The sequence below is a fragment of the Gorilla gorilla genome, chromosome 16 (genome assembly GCF_029281585.2).
Source record: "Gorilla gorilla gorilla isolate KB3781 chromosome 16, NHGRI_mGorGor1-v2.1_pri, whole genome shotgun sequence".
In the NCBI taxonomy this organism is placed as follows: domain Eukaryota; kingdom Metazoa; phylum Chordata; class Mammalia; order Primates; family Hominidae; genus Gorilla; species Gorilla gorilla.
Window position 1 is genome coordinate 28,459,252 of NC_073240.2, and position 24,167 is coordinate 28,483,418.

At 42.7% G+C, this 24,167-nt stretch overlaps 1 protein-coding gene and 1 pseudogene across 2 annotated transcripts in view; one reads left to right on the forward strand and one right to left on the reverse strand.

Moving 5' to 3' along the window:
* The window catches only part of GABRG3 (gamma-aminobutyric acid type A receptor subunit gamma3), a 566,172-nt gene that overhangs the window by 224,717 nt on the left and 317,288 nt on the right, over positions 1-24,167 (forward strand). Inside the window, exon 1 of one of the 2 annotated variants that reach the window (XM_055362498.2) lies at positions 17,074-17,177. The exons of the other annotated variant lie outside the window; for it this stretch is intronic. The gene's annotated coding sequence lies outside the window, so the exon portion shown is untranslated. Of the gene's footprint in view, positions 1-17,073; positions 17,178-24,167 lie in introns of those variants that run through there. 2 annotated transcript variants of the gene reach the window in all.
* Positions 9,663-10,402, reverse strand: LOC101139773 (dual specificity protein phosphatase 3-like; annotated as a pseudogene).

A 24,167-nucleotide genomic window follows, 5' to 3' on the forward strand; every position in this document is an offset into this window, starting at 1 on the left:
TGAACAGACATTTTTCAAAAGAAGACATTTGTGTGGCCAAAAAACATATGAAAAAAAGATCATCATCACTGGTCATTAGAGAAATGCAAATCAAAACCACAATGTGGTACCATCTCAAGCCAGTTAGAATGGTGATCATTAAAATGTCAGGAAATAATAGATGCTGGAGAGGATGTGGAGAAATAGGAATGTTTTTACACTGTTGGTGGGAGTGTAAATTAGTTCAACCATTGTGGAAGACAGTGTGGTGATTCCTCAAGAATCTAGAAGCAGAAATACCATTTGACCCAGCAATCTCATTACTGGGTATACACCCAAAGTATTATAAATAATTCTGCTATAAAGATACATGCACATGTATGTTTATTGCAGCACTATCCACAATAGCAAAGACTTGGAACCAACCCAAATGCCCATCAATGATAGACTGGATAAAGAAAATGTGGCATATATACACCGTGGAATACTGTACAGCTATAAAAAGAATGAGTTTATGTCCTTTGCAGGGACATGGATGAAGCTGGAAACCATCATTCTCAGCAGACTAACACAGGAACAGAAAACTAAACATCACATGTTCTCACTCCTAAGTGGGAGTTGAACAGTGAGAACCTATGGGCACAGAAAGGGGAACATCACACACTGGGGCCTTTTGGGGGTTGGGGGACAAGGGGAGGGATAGCATTAGGAGAAATACCTAATGTAGATGACGGGTTGATGAGTGCAGCAAACCACCATGGCATATGTATACCTGTGTAACAAACCTGCACATTCTGCTCATGTATCCCAGAACTTAAGCATATAAAAACAAAATAATTAAGGAAAAGTAGAGCCAAAGGTTACTGGAACAAACGAACCACGTGTTGACAGACTGCTTTGTTTTTTATTGTGTTGTTAGGATAGCCATTATATGAGTCTGGTCCTGGAAGTGATGCACTATTCTTTTAAATGAATTTGTTCCTTACTGCAACAAAACAACATTTCCCAGAATATTTCTCAATGCTAGGATTAACTTGATTCCCGTTTGATGGAGTATGAGCGAAAGAGAATGTGTTCCCCACTGGGAGGGTGAGGACTCTAGCCCAAAGTGAAATACCCACTGGTGTAGTTTGGATATCTGTCCCTTCCAAATCTCATGCTGAATGTGATCGCCAGGGCCCTCGTCGGAGGTGTTTGGGTCATGGAGGTGGATCCCTCATGAAGAGCTTGGTGTCCTCCCAGTGGTAATGGGTGAATTCTTGTTCTATGAGTTTATGAGACAGCTGGTTAATTAGAAGAGCCTGGCATCTCTCTTGCTCCCTCTCGCCAGGTGATGTGCCTGCTCCCCCTTCCTTTCCACCGTGAGTAAAAGTTTCCCAAGGCCTCACCAGAAGCCAAGCAGATGCCAGTGCCTTGTAGAACCATAAACCGAATAAACCTTTTCTTCATATTAATTACCCAGTCTCAGATATTTCTTTATAGCAATGCAAAATGGACTAAGAAACTTACCCTTTAAATTTTTGTGGCTGGTTTGTATTTTGTTTTGTCTTTTTTTTTCTTTCTTCCTCCCTCCCTGCTTCCTTCCTTCCCTCTTTCCCTTCAGCCATTTCTCTTTCCCTTCATCCTTCTCTCTTTCCCGTCATCCTTCTCTCTTTCCTGTCATCGTTCTCTCTTTCCCTTCCTTCCTCCCTCTATTCCTCTCTTCCTAGCTTTCTCCTTTCCTTCCTCCCTTACTTTCTCCCTCCCTTCCTCTCTTCCTTCTTTCCTTCCTTTCTTTCCAGAATCCTAAAGCTTTGCCTCTGCCTCTTCCAAACAAAAAGTAAAACAAAGCAACAAGTAGGATTGTTTACCAGCTGCTCTGTGGCCACTAAAAGAAATAAGTTGTAGTGGGTGTAGACCAGTAATGTTTATTGATTGACATTGCCTGTGTGCAGCTGTTGACCTGTTAACTTTAAATTTAGTTTATGTGGGGGGGGGGCAGGCATGGCTGTCACACTCACCCTAAATCTTCTGTCTATTACAGAGGTGGAATTCCGTGAGCCATATTAGAAACACTACCTTCTCATTCTTCACTCTTAAAATATATGCTTCCTTTTGGGAGTTTTACATGAAGTAAAATGAGAACATCATCTATGTGTTTCCTGGGTGGGCCTTTGAATCAAGAATGCAGGCTGTTCCTTCCATGTGTTAGGTGCTGCGTGCAACCTCGCCTCTCCAGGTGCCCCAGACACATGACTGAACACAGCAGGGACAGACCCCTCCTTCACGGAGCTCATTTTCTGGCACAGGCAAAGTGACCCTTTTCACCTCTTAGAGGAGGAAGTTGGCAAAGTTTTTCTGTAAGGGGCTAGATAATAAATCCTTGAGACGTGTGGACCAGCGGATTTCTATGGTACCTACTACGGCCAGGCAGTGAAAGCAGCTGTAACTTATGTGCAATGATGGGTATGGTGATGTCTCAATAACATTTTACTCACAAAAGCTGGCTTCGGGGTGGACTCAAGCCCAGGTGTGCTACCCGTGGGTTACAGTCTTCACTTCTGACAGAAGTCCTTATTTAAGGCCTCGAGATTTTCTTCACTACAAATTTTTTACTGAGGCTGCCTACCCTCCCGACTGCTTTGAGCTGTCTCCAGCTTTTTAGCTCATCCATACTTCATGAGACACAAAGAACAGCATGTCTGCATTCTGTGTACAGATACTCAGCCTTCTCCATGCCCTGCCTCTGGAATAGTCTCCATTAATCCGAACAAATGTAGAGTTGGGGAAAGAAATAGAGCAGAATATTTGTGTTTAGCCCTTGTCTGCTTGGATAATGGTGTCTGCTTTGATTTCTCAAGAAGACTTTAAAAATAAACCATTCTCTGTTGAGCACCTGTTGAGTTCTGGGAGTGTGCTGAGTCCTCAGAATACACAGCTGCAGGACACAGCTTCCCGCCCCTCAAGTATGGACAGGTCAGGGAGAGAGTTAGACAAGCAGATACTCAGCAGAGGTGAACACAGGGAGGTTGGTGGACAGAGCTCAACATCAGATGCCAGTGGGGCATGGGGAGTGAGGGGTGCGTGTGTGTGTGTGTGTGTGTGTGGGAAAGAGAGAGAGAACCACAGACAGAGAGAGAAGAGAAAGAGAAGAAGACAGAGGAGAGAGAAGAGAAGGAGAAAGAGAAGGAAAAGGAGGATGAGGAGGAAAACAGAGGGAAATAGGGGAGGGAAAGTGAGAGGGAGGGAGGAGGGAGTGTGAGCTGAGGAGAATCAGCAGAAATTTCCATTAAGGGGCTGTAACACTTACACCTTGAGAGCTGGATTAGTCCCAAGAGGAGGCGCTATTACACAGCATCCCTATAGGGTGTGTAGGAGCTGGCTTCAGCCAAGCCACATGGGGTTTAGGTCACAGAGGATGTGGGTCTCTGGTCTTTTATCCTTTTATTCCCCTTTTAGTGCTGTTTATACTTGGAACAATAATGAACTTATAATTCTAAATAATTGTAGATATAAAAGTAAATAATTTAGATACAGATAAAAATGCGACATTATGTGTTCTTAAAATGATACAGAATATACTAAACTAAATTGAATGGCAGAGAGTAAACATGAAGTTAAAAGTAGCAATTTGCACATCAGGAAACAGAAAATCTAAGAGCTGATTTCTGTGAAATAGACAAGTTTGTGGTAAGTTTAATTCATTAAAAGAGCAAAAATGTAAACACAAATACCATCATACAAGTATATTCAGCAGCATTTCATTGGCAATTTTCATTTTGCTATCACCTTTTTACTTCCTTTCCCCATCTCCTCTCTGCTTCCATCTTCTAACTTTTTGTCTTCTCCAAGAGAACCAATGGAAGTAACCCAATGTATACCCTTTCATACATTTCTCTATAATCATATAATCCTATACAAAGACATATACCCATATATATTTTTTGTTTCCTTTTTATAAGGTTAGATTCTTATTAAAGATATTTTTCTATACATTCATTTTTTTTCTCTTTCACTTAACAATACATCTTGGTCAATCCTTTAGGTCAACAGACACAGAAATCATTCATTATTTGTAATGGCTACCCGCTTTCGGTTTTCCCCACTACAAGTAATGCTACACAAAACATCTTTGTCTGTATTATATTATGTGTCTCTGTAGAAGGTATTTATGGCATTTGCATTGCTGGCTGGAAGCACATTTGTAAATTTGAATAGATTGGCAGGTTGCTTTCCAGGAGAGATGTGGTAATTCACATTCCCACCAGCACTGTATAAATGTGACCATTTCCCTACATCTTCACCAGCAATTGGCATTATTTTAAGATGTTCCAGTTTTATCAGTGAAAAACTGGTGTCATATTATTGCTTTATTTTGCATTTTTTGGCTTCTTTCAGCATTATTTCTTATGTTAATTGGTCATTTGAATTCATCTTTCGTGAATTGCCTATCATATTCTTACCCATATACCTCTTTTCTCTTTTATATGGTTTTATTATCAAGGAACTGCTCTTTGACTATTATGAACATTTACTCTTTATCTGTTATGTATTTTTGTGAAGTTATTTCCTCAGTCTCTCATTTCCTTTATGATCATACAAAATTTTTAGTTTTTATGTGGTAAAATATGTTCGTTTCCCCTCATATATCCTGTCTTGACTAATAGGATATACCTCTCCTAATGGTTACACAGTACTTCTACTAGGTTATCTTCTAAAGTATTTATTGTTCTAATTTTTTTTACCACTAAGTCTTTAATCTATATGGAACTGTTTTACCTTTCCAACTTTTATTTTAGGTTCAAAGGGTACATGTGCAGGTTTTTTACATGGGTAAATTGCATGTTACAGGGATTTGGCATACAAATAATTTTGTCATCCAAGGAATCAGCATAGTACCCAACAGGTAGTTTTTCAATTCTCACCTTCCACCCTCCACCTTCAAGTAAGCCCCAGTGTCTATTGTACCCTTCTTTGTGTCCATGTGTACTCGATGTTTAGCTCCCACTTATAAGTGATAACACGCAGTATTTAGTTTTCTGTTCCTGAGTTAATTCACTTAGGATAATGGCCTCCAGCTCCATCCATGTTGCTGCAAAGGACATGATTTCATTCTTTTTTATAGCTGCAGGTATTCTATGATATGTATGTACCACTTTTTCTTCATCCAGTCCACTGTTAAGCATCTAGGTTGATTCCATGTTTTTGGCATTGTGAATAGTGCTGTGATGAACATGCACATGTGTGTATCTTTATGGTAGAATGATTTATTTTTTCTTTGGGTCTATACCCAGTAATGGGATTGTTGGGTCGAATTATAGTCTGTTTTAAGTTCTTTGAGAAATCTCCAGAAAGCTCTCTACAGTGTCTGAACTAATTTACATTCCCCAGTAGTATATGTGTTCTCTTTTCTTTGTAACCTCACCAGCATCTGTTACTTTTTTGACTTTTTAATAACAGCCAATCTGACGGGTGTGAGGTGGTATCTCATTGTGGTTTTGATTTGCATTTCCCTAAAGAGTAGTGATATTGAGCATTTTTCTATATGCTTGTTGGCTGCATGCATGTCGTCTTTTGAGAGGTGTCTGTTCATATCCTTTGAACATTTTTTAATGGAGTTGTTTGTTTTTTTCTTGTTGATTTGATTAAGTTCCTTATTAAGGAACTTAAGTTTCTGAAAGTTAGGCCTTTGTCAGGTGTATAGTTTGTGAATATTTTCTCCCATTATGTAGGTTGTCTGTTTACTCTGTTGACAGTTTCTTTTGCTGTGCATAAACTCTTTAGTTTAATTAAGTCTCACTTGTCAATATTTTTGTCGCAATTGCTTTTCAAGTCTTTGTCATGAAGTCTTTGCCACAGTCCATGTCCAGTACAGTATTTCTTAGGTTTTCTTCTAGAGTTTATATAGTTTTGGGTTTTACATTTAAGTCTTTAATCCATCTTGAGTTGATTTTTGTATGCGGTGAAACAAAGGGGTCCAGTTTCAATCTTCTGCACGTGGCTAGCCAGTTATCCTAACACCATTTATTGAATAGAGAGTGCTTTCCCTATTGCTTGTTATTGTCAGCTTTGTTGAAGATCAGATGGTTGTAGGTATGCAGCTTTATTTCTGGTTTCTCTGACTTGTTGCATTGGTCTGTATGTTTTTGTACCAGTACCACGCTGCTTTACTTAGAGTTATAGTATAGTTTGAAGTGATAGTGTGATGCTTCCAGCTTTGTTCTTTTTGCTTAGGATTGCTTTGGCTATTCAGACTCTTTTTTGGTTCCAAATGAATTTTAGAATAGTTTTTTTCTAATTCTGTGAAAAAATGTTATTGGTAGTTTGATAGAAATGGCATTGAATCTGTAAATTGCTTTGGGCAGTATAGCCATTTTAACAGTATTGATTCTTCCCATCCATGAGCAAAGAATGTTTTTTCATTTATTTGTGTCATCTCTGGTTTCTTTCACCAGTGTTTTACAATTCTCATTGTAGAGATCTTTCACCTCCTAGTCTAGCTGTATTTCTACATATGTCATTCCTTTCGTGGCCATTGTGAGTGAGATTGCATTCTTTATTTGGCTCTCAGCATGAGTGTTATTGGTGTGTAGAAATGCTACTGATTTTTTGTACATTGATTTTTGTATCCTGAAACTTTGATGAAGTTGTTTATTAGATCTACGAGTCTTTGGGCAGAAACGATGGCATTTTCTAGGTATAGAATCATATAGTCTGTGAAAATCATAGTTCAACTTTTTTTCTTCCTATTTGTATGTCTTTTTTTCTATGCCTTTTATTTCTTTCTCTTGCCTTATTGCTCTATCTAGGACTTCCAGTACCATGTTGAATAGCGGTGGCGAGAGAAGGTATCCTTGTCTTGTTCTGGTTTTCAAGAGGATTGCTTCCAGCTTTTACCCATTCGATGTGATTTTGGCTGTGGATTTGTCATAGATGGCTGTTATTATTTTGAGATATGTTCCTTCAATGCCTAGTTTGTTGAGGATTTTTAACAAGAAGGGATGTTGAATTTTACAGAAAGTTTTTTTCTGTCTCTATTGAGATGATCATGTGCTTTTTGTTTTTAGTTCTGTTTATGTGATGAATCACATTTATTGATTTGCATATGTTGAAGCAATGTTGCATCCCAGGAATAAAGCATACTTGATTGTAGAGGATTAGCTTTTTGATGTGCTACTGGATTCGGTTTGCTAGTATTTTGTTGAAGATTTTTCATCTATGTTCATCAGGTATATTGGTCTGAAGTGTTCTTTTTGTTGTTGTTGCTGTATCTTTGCCTGGTTTTGGTATCAGAATGATGCTGACCTCACAGAATGAGTTAGGGAGGAATCCTTCCTCCTTGATTTTTTTGGAATAATTTCCACAGAATTGGTATAACTATTCTTTACATACCTGGTAGAATTCAGTTCTGAATTCATTTGGGCCAGGGCTTTTCCCGGTTGGTAGGATTTTTTTTTTTTATTACTGATTCAATTTTGGAACTTGTTATTGGTCAATTCAGGTTTCAGTTTCTTCCTGGTTCAATCTTGGGAGGTTTTATGTTTCCAGGAATTTATCAATTTCTTCTAGATTTTCTAGTTTGTGTACATAGAGGTGTTCATAATAGACTCTTAGGGTTTTTTGAATTTCTTTATGGTTGGTGGTAATGTCTTCTTTGTCATTTCTGATTGTGTGTTTTTGGATCTTCTCTTTTTAGAAATTAGTCTAGCTACTTGTCTGTCAATGTTACTTATTCTTTCAAAGAACCACCTTTTATTTTTATTGATCTTTTGTAAGCCATTTCGTTCACTTCAGCTCTCATTTTGGTTATTTCCTTTCTTCTGCTAACTTTGGAATTTATTTACTCTTGTTTTTCTAGTTCCTCTAGATGTGATGTTACATTGTTAATTTGAGATCTTTCTAACTTTTTGATGTGCACATTTAGCACTATAAACTTTCCTCTTAACAGTGCTTTAGCTGTGTCCCAGAGATCTGGCATGTTGTATTTTTGTTTTCATTAGTTTCAAAGAATTTCTTGATCTCTGTCTTAATTTCCTTCTTTACCCAAAAGTCATTCGGGGTCAGATTATTTAATTTCCATCTAATGGTATGGTTTTGAGAGACTTTCTTGGTACTTATTTCTATTTTTATTGTGCTGTGGTCTGAAAGTGTGGCTGGTATGATTTCGTTTTTTGGAATTTGTTGAGAATTGCTTTATGGGCTTAGCCCATTTACCATATGGTAAATGTTAGAGTATGTGGCATGTACATATGAGAAGACTGTATATTCAGTTATTGGGTGCAGTATTCTGTAGATGTCTTTTAGGTCCATTTGATCAAGTGTCGAATTTTTATCCCGAGATCTTCGTTAGTATTCTGCCTTGATTATAGGTCTAATACTGTCAGTTGGGGGTTGAATTATTTCACTATTATTTTGTGCGGTTATCTAAGTGATTTTATTAGTCTCTACAAACTTGTTTTATGAGTCTGGGTGCTCCAGTGTCAGGTGCATATATATTTAGGATAGTTAAGTGTTTTTATTGAATGGAACCCTTTATTATTAGGTAATATCCTTCTTTGTCCTTTTGATCATTGTTGGTTTAGTCTGTTTTGTCTGAAATAAGAGTAGCAACTGGTGCTCTTTTTTTGTTTTCTGTTTGTCTGATAGATTTTTCTCCATCCCTTTACTTCGAGCCTATGGGTATCACTGCATGTGAGAGGTCTCTTGAAGATAGCATACAATTGGCTTTGGCTTCTTTATCCAAGATGTCATGCTGTGCCTTTTGAGTGGGGTGTTTAGTCCATTTACGTTTAAGATTAATAACAGTATGTGCAGATTTGATCCTGTCATCATGTTGTTAGCTGGTGGTTATGTAGACTTGATTGTGTAGTTGCTTTATAGTGTCAGTGGTTTATCTCCTCCTTCTGATCTTGGACTAGCAACCAAGAAATAAAGCGCCTAGCACGAGTGCCTTGGGCTCACCAACACTGTAATTCAGGACAAAACACTTGTAATTTTGCAAATGATGGGGTTTTTAAATAGGCTGGACTTCAACGCCTTGTTTTCTAAAAGGGAAAAATATAACCATGTCCAAGACATAGCTTTTCTCACAAACGAAGTGACTGAGATAGGTCCAAGGGAAATACTCCAAAGCAGTGGATTCCGAACTCAAGCCTTCCAAAGATTCACATTTTGAAAGCTCTATGAATTTAGGAGAGTCCTTCAGGAAAATTTGTTGCCCACCTAAGGGCTTCTTTGTGTAGGTACCATTAATCCTAAGGAAATAATTAAAATACAGCCTCTAGTGGAAAGTTCTGTCCACTGACAACTGATGGATTGTCAGTGGACAAGCTTCAGACCTTATGATGCAACAGCAATATCTCTGCACAGCACGTGGAAAGCTGTGGGGGACACCACGGGGGCACAGATGTGGTAAGGAGAACAGCCTGTGTTTGCACAGCTCCTTTGCTAGCGTTCAAGGTGCTGAGGTATTCACTCAGGAAGTATCCAAGGGTTTGGGAAGGGCAATCATTAGGGGCCCCTTACATCCCAGGCCTTACATTTCTGCAGACCTCCTGCCCTGGCCACTGAGAATCATGCAGGCTATAGGACTTCCCTCTCTGAGTCCCCACTTCAGGGAAAAGACATCATAAGTTACAGAAACAGGACAACCAGGGAGCAAGGATGCCCTCCTTAGCAAGCTTCATGTAGGGAAGTGGCCCAGGACTTGTTGAGACAGACTTGAGGGAAAGTGACTCGTGATGCTGGGATCAGGGTACAGTGTCACAGGATACCTTCAACCAAGGCCTCTCCCACTGAACCTCTCGAGCAAAGGTGGTAGGGGCACCCCAGGGTTTCACCTTCCCCTCCTTGGCTAGTTTGTCATTGAGATGGCAAAGATGAACCAGGAGCCCATCATTGGGGCTGATCTCACAGTTCTGCCTCATGATACTCAGGATGGACTTGATGTCCAACTTCTGACAATCATGAGGTACATGATAACTAGAGCTGGAGATGGCTGTAACCTTCCCAGCACTGGACGAGCACCTGGCCATTCTTTTGAGCCAAGGCCTGGTCAGTGAAGTCTGTAGCCCTTTCAAAGTAGGTGCTGAGGTTGAACTCCTGCACTTCATTGGCCTTGATGCCCAGGTAGGTGATGCCAGAGTCCTTGGAGAAGTTGGCATTATTTATGTGCATGAAAGACCTGCCCTCAGTGGTATTCAGGGCATGAATACTGCCCAGTTTCTGAAGCTTGGGGATATCCTGATCCGCAGATGTGTTGCCCGTGTAAATCATCAGGGTGACCTCATTGCAGGGCTGGCTTGGGAGGCTGTAGCAGCCACTGCTGTCTGAGAGCAGGTCATTGAGATCTTCCATGGAGCATTTGAAAGGGCCTGTCATGGCAGCAGTGGGGCCGGGCATGCTGTGCAGGAGCCAGCAAGGGGGAGTCTGGCAGGCCCTTTTGTCCTTTTTAATTCACTGAAGTTTTCCTACCAAATAAAATAATGCCTGGTACATCATAGGAGATCAATGTTTGTTAAGTGAATGAATGAATGAGTGCTGCTAAGAGCCAGAAATTAATCTTGAGGTCAGTGGGATGTCATATACAGATTCTATGCAAAGAAACTAATATAATCTGATCTGAATTTTTGGAGGACACTACAGAGCAACCCTGGCCACACATATAATTTCACATTTGTATACAAAGAAACTGAAGAAAAAAGAAGGCAAGAAACTCACCCAAGTTCACAGAGCCATTGATTCCCTGAGCCTGGCGGACCTTGTTGCTGATGCTTCCTCCCCACATGGAAATGGAGACAGAGGCCAGCACGGCTGCTCAGGGCACACCCAGCTCACCGTGGCTGAAATGGAGATCTGTGTCTGCGAGGGATTTTGGAACATTTGCATCATTGTGCTGATCATTGGCCATCAGTCACAGCACCCACTTGCTGTCCAAAACAGAATGGAGAGTCCTGTCATCCAAAGAAGGAGTTCAGGCCAGCCAGGCCAAACGAAGAGTAGTTCTGAGCAGCACGCAGATGATGGCCCCTTTCTGGGCAATGGGAAGCAGTGTTCTTAAGCACTGGGAAATGCTTGCTTGCTTGCTTGCTTTCTTTCTTTCTTTCTTTCTTTCTTTCTTTCTTTCTTTCTTTCTTTCTTTCTTTCTTTCTTTCTTCCTTTCCTTCCTTCCTTCCTTCCTTCCTTCCTTCCTTCCTTCCTTCCTTCCTTCTTTTCTTTTCCTTTCTTTCTTTCTTTCTTTCTTTTTCTTTCTTTCTTTCTTTCTTTCCTTCCTTCCTTCCTTCCTTGTTTCTTTTCTTTTCTCTTTCTTTCTCTTTCTTTGCTTTTCTTTCTTTCTTCTTTCTTTCTTTCTTTCTTTCTTTCTTTCTTTCTTTCTTTCCTTCTTTCTTTCCTTCTTTCTTTCTTTCTTTCTTTCTTTCTTTCTTTCTTTCTTTCTTTCTTTCTTTCTTTCTATCTTTCTTTCTTTCTTTTCTTTCTTTCATTTTTTTTTTTTTTGACGGACTCTTCTTCTGTTGCCCAGGCTGGAGTGCAGTGGCGCTATCTCGGCCTGGCCGGTGCTTCTTAACAGTTTTGGTCTACACAAGCAATGTAAGAGGAAGATGCCTCTGAGGCCAGAAACCTGGGTCAGGGCTGCCCTCAAGACAAGGAAAGGCCCCAGTACCCAGCAGGGGCACCACACATGAGCCCATTCCCTTGGGTGCTGGGCTGTGCCCAGGTGGGTGGGCCTCCCTGGTCTTATACAGGGCAGCTGTCTCTGGAGGCCACCAGAGCGAGGCCACAGGAACCCTAGGAAGGGGAATTTGCTGGTGGCTGGGGCAGCTGTAAGAGAATGCCGCAAACTGGGGGCTCAAACAGCACACATCTCCTGTTTCACAATGCTGGAGGCAGGAAGTCCAAGATCAAGATGTCAGCCAGGTTGGTGTCTTCTGAGACCTCTCTCCTTGGCCTGCAGACAACCACCTTCCTGCTGTGTCCTCACACAGTCTTTCCTCTGCACGTGCATCCCTGGTGTCCCTCTGCGTGTCCCGATCTCCTTCTCATAAGGACATCAGTTATATAGGGTCAGGGCCCACCCTGATGACCTCATTTAACCCAAGTTACCTGTTTAAGAGCTTCACCTCCAAAATCAGTCACTTTGGGGGTTAGGATTTCAACATATGAATTTGGGGGGACACAGTTTGGACCATAACTATGGGTGTTGAAGCAGGATGCTGAAAGCTTCCAAAGGAGGTGGCCTTCCTTTGAAGGGACCTCCAAGCGTCGGGTGAATGTGGACAGGCAGCCACCTCAGAGAAAAGGGCCCCCATTCCTCCTCAGCACCAAGAACACCTGTAACTCCTTTGGAACTTTTATCTCCGTATTTCAGACCTCATGCACAGTCTCTGTTTTACAGATGCTAAAATAAGTGAGTTTAGATGAGTATTCATGAACACGTTTTCCTGCACGTGGGAGATTTTTTCCTTTTGACTCATGTAGTTTTCAAGGGCATATCCTGCTATTGTCCTCCTGGCTTTGAGCTGCCTGCAGTGTGTGCATTCTCTTTCCATCACACACGCATACCTGCGTGCACACACATACACATGCATACACGCGTGCTCACATGACAACCCCAAATTGATACACAATTGCACTTCCAGAGCATTGCCTACCCTGACAAACACCACGTCTACTGCCCCTAATAAATGGAGACTAGTATGTATTCTCAGAGTGCATGCAGACAGCAGAACATGCACTCAGTGATGGTTTGTGTTGAATGTTTAAACACTGCCATTTTGGAAGTCAAGTGTCAGCAGGGTGGGAGGTGTGGTGTTCCCACAGCTCTGAAAAGAACACCCCATGAAGATTCGAGGAGGCCCCTTTGGGGACACAGCCTCCACTGGGAGGAGCCAAGTGGGCTGGCTCTGTGTGAGCATTTTGCTTGACAAGGGTTGTTAGAGTAGACCAGAAGGCCTGTTTCCAGGAAATATTTTCTCCATTTCCTCTCTACATAGGTCTCTCCAAATTTCTTAGAAGATACACAATTAAGGTGTCTCCTTAAGGACCATTTTACTATTTTCCAGAAAGTAGAAATAAAAGAGGGGGTAGAGAAATATCAGAATTATCAGAGCATGTCTTAGCCTGTAAGGGAGTAGATTTTTGTCATTGTAGGAGCTAGAGGTAGAAAAAGACGTGGAAAGGAATGAACCAATGAGGAAACACCGCTGCTTGGCAGGCCAGCATCTTGAATGTCCTCATCACACGAGTGTGTCCTGGATCCCACCCAAGGCCCTCCAGGAGTGGATCTGCCTCTAGATTTCCTGCTCTTATCTACTCTGTTGCTAGATCACAGAAGCAGCACCATGATTTATTATTTAACAACCTACAAAACATTATTATAGAAATGAAACATTCAACAGGAACTGTGAAGCCATTTACAATGGAATCAACAAGACAACAAGATATTTGATGTAAGAGAGAAGGACTGCTTAGGAAACAAATAATCCGTGAAGCGTGGAGCCGCCCCATCCTAAAAACAAATACACTTTAGAGTAACTGAATTTAAATACTTCTAAACCAGATACAGTTTTAAAAAATGTATCCTTTTATATTATAGTCATGCTGAATTAAGTTTGAGGACTATTGCTCTGCAGCTATACACAGATACATTGCAAAATGACTAACAGCTTAAGCTAAAATGGTTTTCCTTTTACTGAATTGATAGTACAATTTAGAATTACAACTTTTTTGAGGCTAGCTAGACTAGCCTGCTAACCACCCCTAAGCATTCTGTGCAGTGTGATAAAAGTTATCCACATCCAAGTCCACCTCTCTGTGGAGCCAGTTCCATCCTCCCACCTAGAATTGTGCTTTTGTGCTTTTCTGCAGGACTTACTATACATTCATGAGCTTGCATGAATTACTGTCATTTATCTGCAAAAACTACTACATTGAGTATATTCTCCTAGAGGATGGAACCACATCTAACTTATTTCTAGATGAGTTACCATGCCCAGCCCCTGAGAAACTAGTTCTTGTTTGCTGTTGCAGATCACTCGAGGGTCATCTGTAAGAGCCTGGAGGCTGACCCAGCTGCAGTGAAGAAGAATTTCTTAAAATATCCGTTCAGTGTTGGCTCTGTTTCCTTTGAAAAACAGAGCAGAGGCTATGGTGGCTAGACCCAAGGGATGAAAGGAAAATTGGTATATAAACTGCAGTTGTTTTCAAGCTGATGTCAAGTCTAGAGAAAACAAATCAGTGTAACTGTATACACCTGTCTTCCCAGGACCTAAAGGGGAAGACAAGTGATTACAGAAGCAGTAGTGTTTGAGGGACAAACAGTGACATACATGTAATCTACTGAGAGGGACTCAGGAATCTGGCATCGCTCCAGGTGCTTCAGCTCAATTATAAGGCATTTAAATGATCAAGTAGCTGATATTTGGCCCAGCTTCCTCAGTTCTTCACCTCAGTTTCAGTAGGCTTAAATGATAGTTGAAATCTTGGCTTTGTTTACAGCATATCCATTCAGTATTTGGGGAAATAATTTTTAACTGAAGCCCTAGTTATGGGGTAAGTTTCTTTTTTTTTTTTTTTTTTTTGAGACGGAGTCTTGCTTTGTCGCCCAGGCTGGAGTGCAGTGGCGCGATCTCGGCTCACTGCAAGCTCCACCTCCCGGGTTCACGCCATTCTCCTGCCTCAGCCTCCCTAGTAGCTGGGACTACAGGCGCCCACTACCACGCCCGGCTAATTTTTTGTATTTTTAGTAGAGACGGGGTTTCACCGTGTTAGCCAGGATGGTCTCGATCTCCTGACCTCGTGATCCGCCCGCCTCGGCCTCCCAAAGTGCTGGGATTACAGGCGTGAGCCACCGCGCCCGGCCGGGGTAAGTTTCTTTTAGGAAATCCTTTACACTATTATTTTTTGAGATGTCGTTTTCTTCTGTCAGAATGAGATTTTAAAGAAAATCCTCATGCTCATTATTCTGTGGTGAAATACACATCCACTCTACCATCTTAGCCATTTTCATGGGACCATTCACTAGTGTGAAGCACATTCACGTTGTCGTACAACCATCACCACCGCCCATCTCTAGGACCTTTCCATCTTCCCACACTGAAACTTTGTACTCACGAAACGCTAACTCCCTTTCCCTCCCCCTGACCTTGGCAACAACTGTTCTCCTTTCAGTCTCTATGACTTTGATCATCCTGGGGTCATTCTAGGGACCTCATACCAGTGGAGTCTTATGGTATTTGTCCTTTTGTGACTGACTTACTTTACTCAGCATCATGTCCTCAAGGCTCATCCATGTTGTTGCATGTGTCAGAAGGTTCTTCCTTTTGAAGGCTGAATAATATTCTACTGTATAGATATACCACATGCCACATTGTGTTTATCCGTCTCCTCTCCAATGTCTCCTGGCCATTCATGCTTTAACAATTCCTCTCTAGTTGTACACTCTCTTTACTTCAGTCTACTCTAGTGCTGTATTACATAAGAAAATGTATTTGGGCCAAATGTCTGAAGGTACATGTTTAGCTTAGAGATGTGACTAAGGACCACCAGGGGAGGAGGCATCTAAAACTCCTCAGTGACAAAAAGGAGGAGGAGTACAACTGCCTGGTGTGGGACAAGAGACAACTAGTCACCACTACTGAGAGGCTTCACATAATTTCAGCTTCTCTTCATGGTTATGTCAAAATACAATTACCACCAATTTAGTTTAAAGATTAATTGGCTTTTATTTGCAATTCTAGAATTGAGAAGCTCCTCATTCTGTAAAACAGAGTAAGTGTTCAGATGAAATGAGCTAATGAGGTTGGCTTCCTAGGCACAAAAGGGCTGAAGAAAGCAGAAACAGGGAGCAAAGAGTGGACTGGTCATTTCAGTTACTTTCCTCATAGCGTTAAAACACAGGGGACTTCGTTATTACATTAACTCAGATAAACTAGAACCTCTTGGGGATTTTTGAAAACTGGCCTGTTTCAAAGTTCGGTTGGATTATGTGGAACATGAGTGAGGCCATCCTGGTTTGTTCTGAGATGCTGGGGCCTGGTGCAGGGGCTCATCCAAAACAGCGGCCTCCCATAAACTGTAACAGTTATGCACAGAGCTTCTTAAAGGAAATCATTCCCATGAAGTTATATTTCCAAAGCTCAGACGGTGAGCACCTTTTGGAACTTTGTTTCAACCATGTAATGTTGCACCACTGTACTGGCCTTCAAACTCCACTGCTCCACATATTCAGCTCCACACTTGTGGTGAAAGCTGCACAGGCAGGAACATGGAGCGGGTGTGTTTGCTTGGTTGCAACCTGGGATTGGAGGTGAGTTTCAGCGAAGGTGGAAACTCAGAGTTTCCAAAGTTTATTATGGAGTGCTTCCAAGGAAACAGTCTATTATTGACCATTGATTTGGTGAAGTAGAGCAGTATTTTTTAGCAGGTAAAATCACAGACTTTGGCTTCGCTAAGATGTGTGATTGAGTCTCAGTCTTGCTAACTGAGGCAATCTGGAGAAGTCACCTCACCTCTCGGAGTCAACTTACCTCTGATGGGCTCAATGTCAGGATTCAGTCTATAGGGTTGCTGTGAAGACAAAAGGCATTGTTAAACAGGTGGGGGTTGCCAGTTATCTAGTAATGGTAGTCATAGCAACAGCAGTGTTTTTAACCACGGAATGTGAAATGAACATTCTGATTAGATGCAAGGCTACTTACTTAAGGAGATGGCCATGAGATGCCGACAAGGCCCCTGTAATGGCCATGATGGCTGCGTCGGGTATGCTGGGGACAGATCCTCCTCTCTTCCTGAGCCCTGGTCCCTTTTCCTAAAGGCAAGGTTTATGGTTAAATACTCAAACAAAAACAGTGTAGGCATTTAGGGCGATAGCCCCTGACTTAACTTTTCAGTTTTGGGTAAACTACATATGAAGGAAAAAGCTGAATCTTGTTATTAAAAAAAAATTCTGGATACTTTCTATACATTTCTTTCTATACATTTCTAAATGAATTAGAAGGTTAAATGCAGGTTCCTCATCTTCTTAACTAGCTTCTTTAATTCAAAAATTTCTAAACAAATTTAGCCATAAATCTAACTGAAACTCTCACATCCACATTTTTTTTTTTTTTTTTTTTTGGTAGGAAGCTTGACTCATTTCATCAAATAGCCTTTGAGAATCCTGGTCACTGCTATTGAAACAACATTGCAGGGTGTTGAGCGTTTGTGCAGGCCCTGCTGGTGAGGTGAGACTCATCTCCTTCTTTGGAGAGCTTCAGGGAGAGTAAAGCTCCTTCTCTGCCAGTCTGTTCTTCGAAAAACAAACTGAAACATAGCAAAACCCAAAAGGTCCAAATCCTGTGATTAGCTATTAAAATGAGTTGCATGGAACCCTATGGCTATTAGTATCGTCGTTGGTATTGTGTAAATGTACACACACTACGAGGATGGCCAGATTGCAGATTTGTGTTTTGCATTTCTTTCCATGGCCTTCATTTCTTTTTCTTTTGTCCTAGATAAGTCTGCCAGTTTCTTAGCTAATTTTTACTCTATGTCATATTCCTCCAATATGCCTTTAAAAAGAAGCAGCTGGCATGTTTTAGATAACTCCTTGCAGGGGAAAGTGAGAACTCTGAAGGAGGAAGAGGAGTCAGGGAGGCTCTTGGCAGTGTGATGAGGGCCCATTGCCCCCACAGCCCCTGAACTCCCTGGCTTCCCTTTCTCTTGATAACTGTTGGGTGCTCTGACTTTGCTGCCCTCAAAAACATGTTACATCTGCCTTGGCAAGCCCTCCTCATGTACTTTCCAGTGCATTTCCTAAGGGCCAGGATTGGAGAGAAGGAAGGGCTCTCCCAGATGCACCCCATTCTTTCCATTTAACATTATCTATGCTACCCTGCAGTTACACTGTCTGCAAGCTCTGACCCAATTTAGGCTCTACGTCTAACCTTAATAGATTGTTCTAACCTCTTCCTGAACATTGCAAGGATCCTAAGACCCCTTTGTCTTAGGATGGCAAAGGCTCAGTTTTCCTCTTCTTAGCTGAACCTGTTATTAAACACATTTGCAAAACTTGCATGGGAGGCTTGAAGTCCATTTCTCAGGTATGAATGACAGGATGAAGACCAGGGCATTCTGATTGCTCGAGTCAGGGGTGTGGGTCATGCCATGACCAGTTTGTGCTGGATGAATGTGGGCAGTGACCCTGTGTGATGTCAGTAAGCTTTGCTGTGCCTTTGTAGTCCCAGGGATGGATTTGACTAAGCCATGTCCTCTCCTTCCAAGTAGTTCTTTGGGCACTGGTGAATATGTGTGTGTTGTTACCTATAATTAGGTGTGCAATTTACAAATAATCCATACTCGTGTCTTTCTGAGCTGTGCTTGCTGGCCCAGAAGAGGTGAAGGGTGGCTTCAGTCCCATTTATGTCGCTTAATGAATGGAAGGAATTGGCTGGGATAAACCTGCATGCTATCAAGGAGACTCTGCAAAGATCTCTGCCTCACTGATGTTCTAATGGAGCATTTGCTCAGTTGCAGCATGTTGCCCAGAGCAGAGAGTAGCCATCTTGTAGATGGCAAGAACTAAGGAGGTGGAGCCCAGGCTGCCTTTGTGGGCATTGCAGACCAAATTCGGATACAGGGCCCTCTGCAAACTCAGGTTGAAAATGCAAATCAGGTAATGGAGTCAGTGATAAATTGATGAGCGAAGATGAAGTATATCTAGCTTTTAAAAAATAAAAGGGAGGATCTGCCACAAGTGGTAACCCTTAGAGACAGTGAACACGGGAAAGAGGCAGCTAGCTCAGCCCAGCACCTCTGCACACAGGGTTCACTCTGCAGAGCTGCTGGGAGTGGAGAGGGAGTGGGCATTCCACAGCTACATCTGCAAGGCAGGACCATTGCCCTGGGTGCAGTGCAGAGGCAAAGCGTCTTTATGACCAAGGCACATCCTCAGCTTATTCTGACATTTACCTCCATCCGTGTGTTTTTAAGGCAAATCCACTGCACATTTCTGAAACACCCTCCTGGGAATCAATCGTTAGTCACCAAATTTCATTGGAACTCAAAGCAGAGCTCATGCTGTGATGAATGCCTTTTCTGTTTCTACCGGTGTGATCTTCCAGGCTTTAAACTTGCCATTATTTCTGACCAATTCATTTCAATTAAGGAATTTTTGAGTGTCTGCTATGGCCCTTTGTAATATGAGCAGTGGGCTGGAAGTGAAGCCCCAGCCAACACTGCTCTAGGTATCTGATGGAGAGCTTGATGTCTCTCTGTTTCTTTTCACCTACCAGTGGGTATCATGCTTCTGAGACACTGGCCCCACTGCCCTGGCTTCCTGGCCCTACATGGGACCTTCTGATGGTCTTGTCCATTTTTGTTGTGCTGTGGGATCTGCCTCAGGTTCTAGAAATGAAAGCTCTGCCCAGCCCAGCAGGGAGCCTCCAGGATCCTGCTCCGTGCTGTGGCCTCAAAATTTTGCATCTCACCCTTTCTTACTCCATGTAGTGCTTTGTATTTTACACACCAACAAGTATCATAGTTAAGTGCACTCTCACTACGATTTCAGTCACTGGCACACACAGAGGGATGAAGGAAAGCAAAACATTCTACTTTCAACATAGACACACATAGTGTCAAAAAGAGGGATTGGCTGTCCTCTCCTGGCAAGGCCATGTGTGGGCACACCCTGAGGTTAGACACAGGCCAAGTCGCCACAGGTGCCTTCTTCCCAGCGGGACAGCTGTCCTGCCTCTCCCTGAGCTGGTTATTGAGGGGAGGAGGGTGAACTGCAAACCAGCTGCAGGGACAGAGTAGGGAGGCGGAGGAGAACCAGGGCCAGTCTGTCGCCTTCAGAGGTGACCTGAACTTGGGAACCTCCCCACTTCTCCGAACTGCAGGGGAGCTTCCCGCGCTGTCTCCCAGGCTGGAGTGCAACACTGCGATTACAGCTCGCTGTAGCCTCCACCCTCCAGCCTCAAGTGATCCTCCCACCTCCACCTCCCAAGCAGCTGGGACTACCTACAGATGTGTGCTACCATGCCTGCCTAATTTTTTTTTAATGTTTAATATTTGTTGAAGATGAGGTCTCACCATGTTGCCCAGGCTGTCCAGCCTCAGCCTCCCAAAGTGTTAAGAGTCACAGGTGTGACAAAAGCACCCAGCCCTGTTGTCAACGTTCTGTCTTATTCGTGGCAGAAAACTCCCTTAAGAGGGGATTTATGGCAATCCTCATTTCTCAGAATTTTATGCTCTTACTCAGAAAAGGGGAATTCTGAGAAGGCATCTTTCTGCACTTGTTGATTCTCAATGACCTTTTGCTCAAAATAATCCACATTCCAAAGTGACATATTTTGGGGTGATGTCTTCTGAACCCCTTGACTCAGCAGTGATGGAGGCTTATGTCCCAGGGCTGCTGCTGCTTGTGTTTCAGTTGCTCAGCGTCTCCACTCGGTTCCCATCTGTCTGACTCAGTTGAGTATGGTGTCCTGGCTGGATGCCTCCTGTCCCTGCTGAGGCCGAGCTCTGAGAGTGATTCTCACATCTTATTCCTACCCTCAGTGCAAATCTTACGTGCTGGGTTTTTCATGTAAGGAAGTGAGGTTTAGCATAGTGCTCGGGAGTCAGACGTCATTGATTTTGAGCCGCTGTGACTGATGGTAATGGGTGGTGACCGTGGCCAGGCCACCTTCCAGAGGAGTCTGCCTTTCCTCACCCCACAGTATGATAAAGGCTCTGCATCCATTCACATTCACACATGGAGAGGAAGTTAGCTTCCATTACTGTGAATCACAGAGTAATGAGGAAATGAACAAATGGATGCAAATCCCCTGGTCTCCTCTCTCCCTGATGACCCTGGCCATACTGGGGTCTGGGAGGGCAAGCATTCTCTCCGCCAATCTCCCAATGGAACCACGCGTGCTCTGACCTGGCCTTCTCCTCTGGCTACAGCCCCAAGTCCTAGCTTCTTCCCCTGAGACTCCAGAGTCTTTGATATGCTATATCTTGGCTAGTTATCATTCTCTCTCGCAGATTTCAAGTCCCAAGGGGACCCTGTGCCATATTATTTTCTATTTCTATTGCTCTACACTGTAGAGAAGCCAGTATTTTCATGTGTGCAGTGCTCTTGGCCTCAGGGCGGGCTGGCCTTGGGGCGGGCTGGCCTCAGGGCGGGCTGGGTTTTAGTTTGGGACCATTGTTTGTGCTCCTCCAAGGTAGGCAGAGTCCAATTTGGGCTAAATCCCTCCCTTACTCTGAGTCAGATAAGGTCTGGGCAAGATAACATCCATTCCCTTTATGGTTTTTAAGTTGTGGAACTGAGTGAGACACATTCTGTGGGTCTGCCTCTTTCCACCCCACATTCCAGCTCTTGCACCTGTGATGGGGCAGCTCAGGGTGGGCAGGACGAGGACAATGGTCATGTCCATGGATCCTGTGGCCCTGGATGCAGCATCCCACCCCTCTGTCCACACCCTCCTTAGTCCTCCCCACCTGTGCCCAGCACCTCTGTGCCCACCAGGCAGACAGCGCCCAACCTCCCAGCTGCAGCCCCCAGACTCTTGCTGGCTGGCCACTGTTGGGTTTACCTAATGGGGAGTGCCACCAGGGACTGGAGCATCAGTGGTTACAGAGTCCAGAAAACTGAATGCCTGTTCCCTCCTCGCCTTGCCTATAAAACATCTGCCTACAATTAGTATGATTTACTTAACACATGTTTTCAGAAACGCATTAATTAGATCAGTGTCTGTATTTGCAGGGACTTGTGCAACTGTTTTTCATAAGAACGACTCCTTATTCTTCACCAGCAATAGAGGAGGGTGGTCATTTTACTAGTTAGTAGGGGATGCTTCTTCTTGTCACCAAACTGAACTTGGGTCGGCTCACCCAGCACGCAGACAAGACCAAATACTGTCACTGGGATTCGCAGCAAGAGAGAGGCATTTATCACAGGGCACCCAACAAGGAGGATGGGCAGCTCACACCTAACCTGACCTTCTTGATGGCTTACAGGCAAGAGTTTTTAAAGGCAGGGTACATTTCAGGAAAGCAGAAGTTACAGGCAAAATTTTATATCAACACATGGAGGTTATACATTGGTTTGGCCTAAAAAGGTGGGATATCTTGAAGTGGGAGTTTATAGGTCATAGATAGATTGAGATTCTTTTATTTATAGTTGGTTAAGGAACCAAGGCTTTGTCTAAAAGATTTGAGGTGAGCAGAAAGGAATGTTAAGGGCTGACCTTAACATATGGTAGTTAGGATAAGGAACCCTGGTGATTGTCATGTGGTGTTATACCAGAGTCAGGTCACCAGGGTAAGCCACAGTATGCGGGGCCAGATTAGCAAGAGTGATGGCCTGTAGACGTGACCTTCTTTAGGCTCCTCAGGAAGAAATTTAGAACAAAGAACGTGGTCAGAATTCAGTCCCGTTTCCCCCTTATCTGAAGACTGTGTGATGTGACAGCAGTGCGCATTTTCCATCTGGTAGGGGCCTGGGTTTCTGAAAAACAACTCAAGAACATATGCTAAGATGTTCTATAGAGTCCCTAGAACATCTGAAACTCTAACCTGTTTGGAGACCGTTGCTTAAATTCCTACTGTCTTCTTGCCTATTGGGTTGCCCATTTATTTCTCTGGGGTCACTGGGTGCCTGGAATTTCCCTGGAAGGGACTCAGAACTTGAGGATTCAAGATTTTTCCTTTATTTCCATGCCGAGGGTGGGGTGGCAGGGCCCTAAGGGGGATCTCTGCCGTGTTTCATCATCTTCATTAGCTGTAATCAGTAATCACAGATCAAGTATTCAGTTCGATCTTCAGAATGGACAATAATGCAAAGCATTATTCAACCTTTCCATTGGATGAACCTGGAATTGCTTCTTTCTTTTTCTTTCTTTTTTCTGTCTTTTGTTCAATAAATATTATGATGTCCTTAATAAACGAGATTCAGGGAGGAAATTGCTCAAGCTTATAGGATTAATTAAGGAGAATCAGAACATGCTCTAACTAGATGGGGCATTTTACAAAACAGATGATTAAAATCTTATGAGACGTTTGAGAGAGATCGACCTGTTCAGAGAGACAGAAGCACGATGCTTCTCCTTTCTTCAGTGACCTTTATTGTAGACATTTGCTATGCTCCTTGATGGACAATGTGCTGATCTGGTAGAGCAAGGTTTTATTCTCTTGCCATCTGCTTGCAAAAGAGTGAGAAGACCAGCCAGTTCCCCATGCGTTATTAGTTTATGTTACTGTACTTTCTAACTTTAAATCACAAAGCGTATTGATAACCACATGATTTGAAAAAGAGTTGAGGAAATTAGAAAACAAAAACAATCAACAACCACAAACTAAACTAAGGTAGACTGCATGGGTGCTAATTTTTAGTTTGAAAATACACAGAAAATTAGCCTGTTTAAAGTGATGCCATTCTCAAGGTGGTCTCTCAGAGAGACCCGGAGAGTCCCTTGGGGTGCAAAGGCTGGGGGGCTCCCATGGCTTAACTATCAAACATTTGATCTAAATCATATTTCCAGTTGTCTCTGTGAATTTTGTCTTGTTACAACCAAGTAGCTGTTTTCTAGAATGTCTAAATGGCCCTTAATAATTTCTCCTGTATTTGTCTGGATCAACATAGCCTGTTTTAGTTTCATAAAACATTTCTTTCCTGTGTTTCTCAAGAACTCAAAATTTAAGGTCAACAAAATGACCTTGCTCATCCAGATGGCAAATAAAGATGATGAAGATGCTGTTTTCTATCTATATTTTTTTTGGTAAAGCCATGCACTAGGAGTTCGTGTGATTGTCCCCAAATGGGCTACATGATTGAAATCCATTTAGTTTGAGGATAGCAGGTGCTTTTGGTTTTCCTGAGCTGAAGTTCTACATTATTTTTCAAAATCTTTAATATATTCTTTCTGCCTTTCAAAAGGCAAATTTTCCTCAATCCCATTATCTCTTCCCTCCTCATTTTCTTCCTGGAGAACCTTAGTCCCTTAAATCTCTAGCACGTTCTTCCACAGAAGATGCCCCAAATGGCTCTCTGCTTTGTGAGTGCTACACCTGGGTGGAATCACCCCTCTCCTCTTTCACAGTTGAGAGTCAGCAGCCAGAGACGTCCCAGCCAGCTGCGCAGGCTTGAATGCTGGCTTCATCGTTTACTAGCAATGCCATCTAAGGCAGCAGTGCACCCACACGCAAAATGGGGGAACAGAAGAAGTTGTTTTACAGAGATCCAA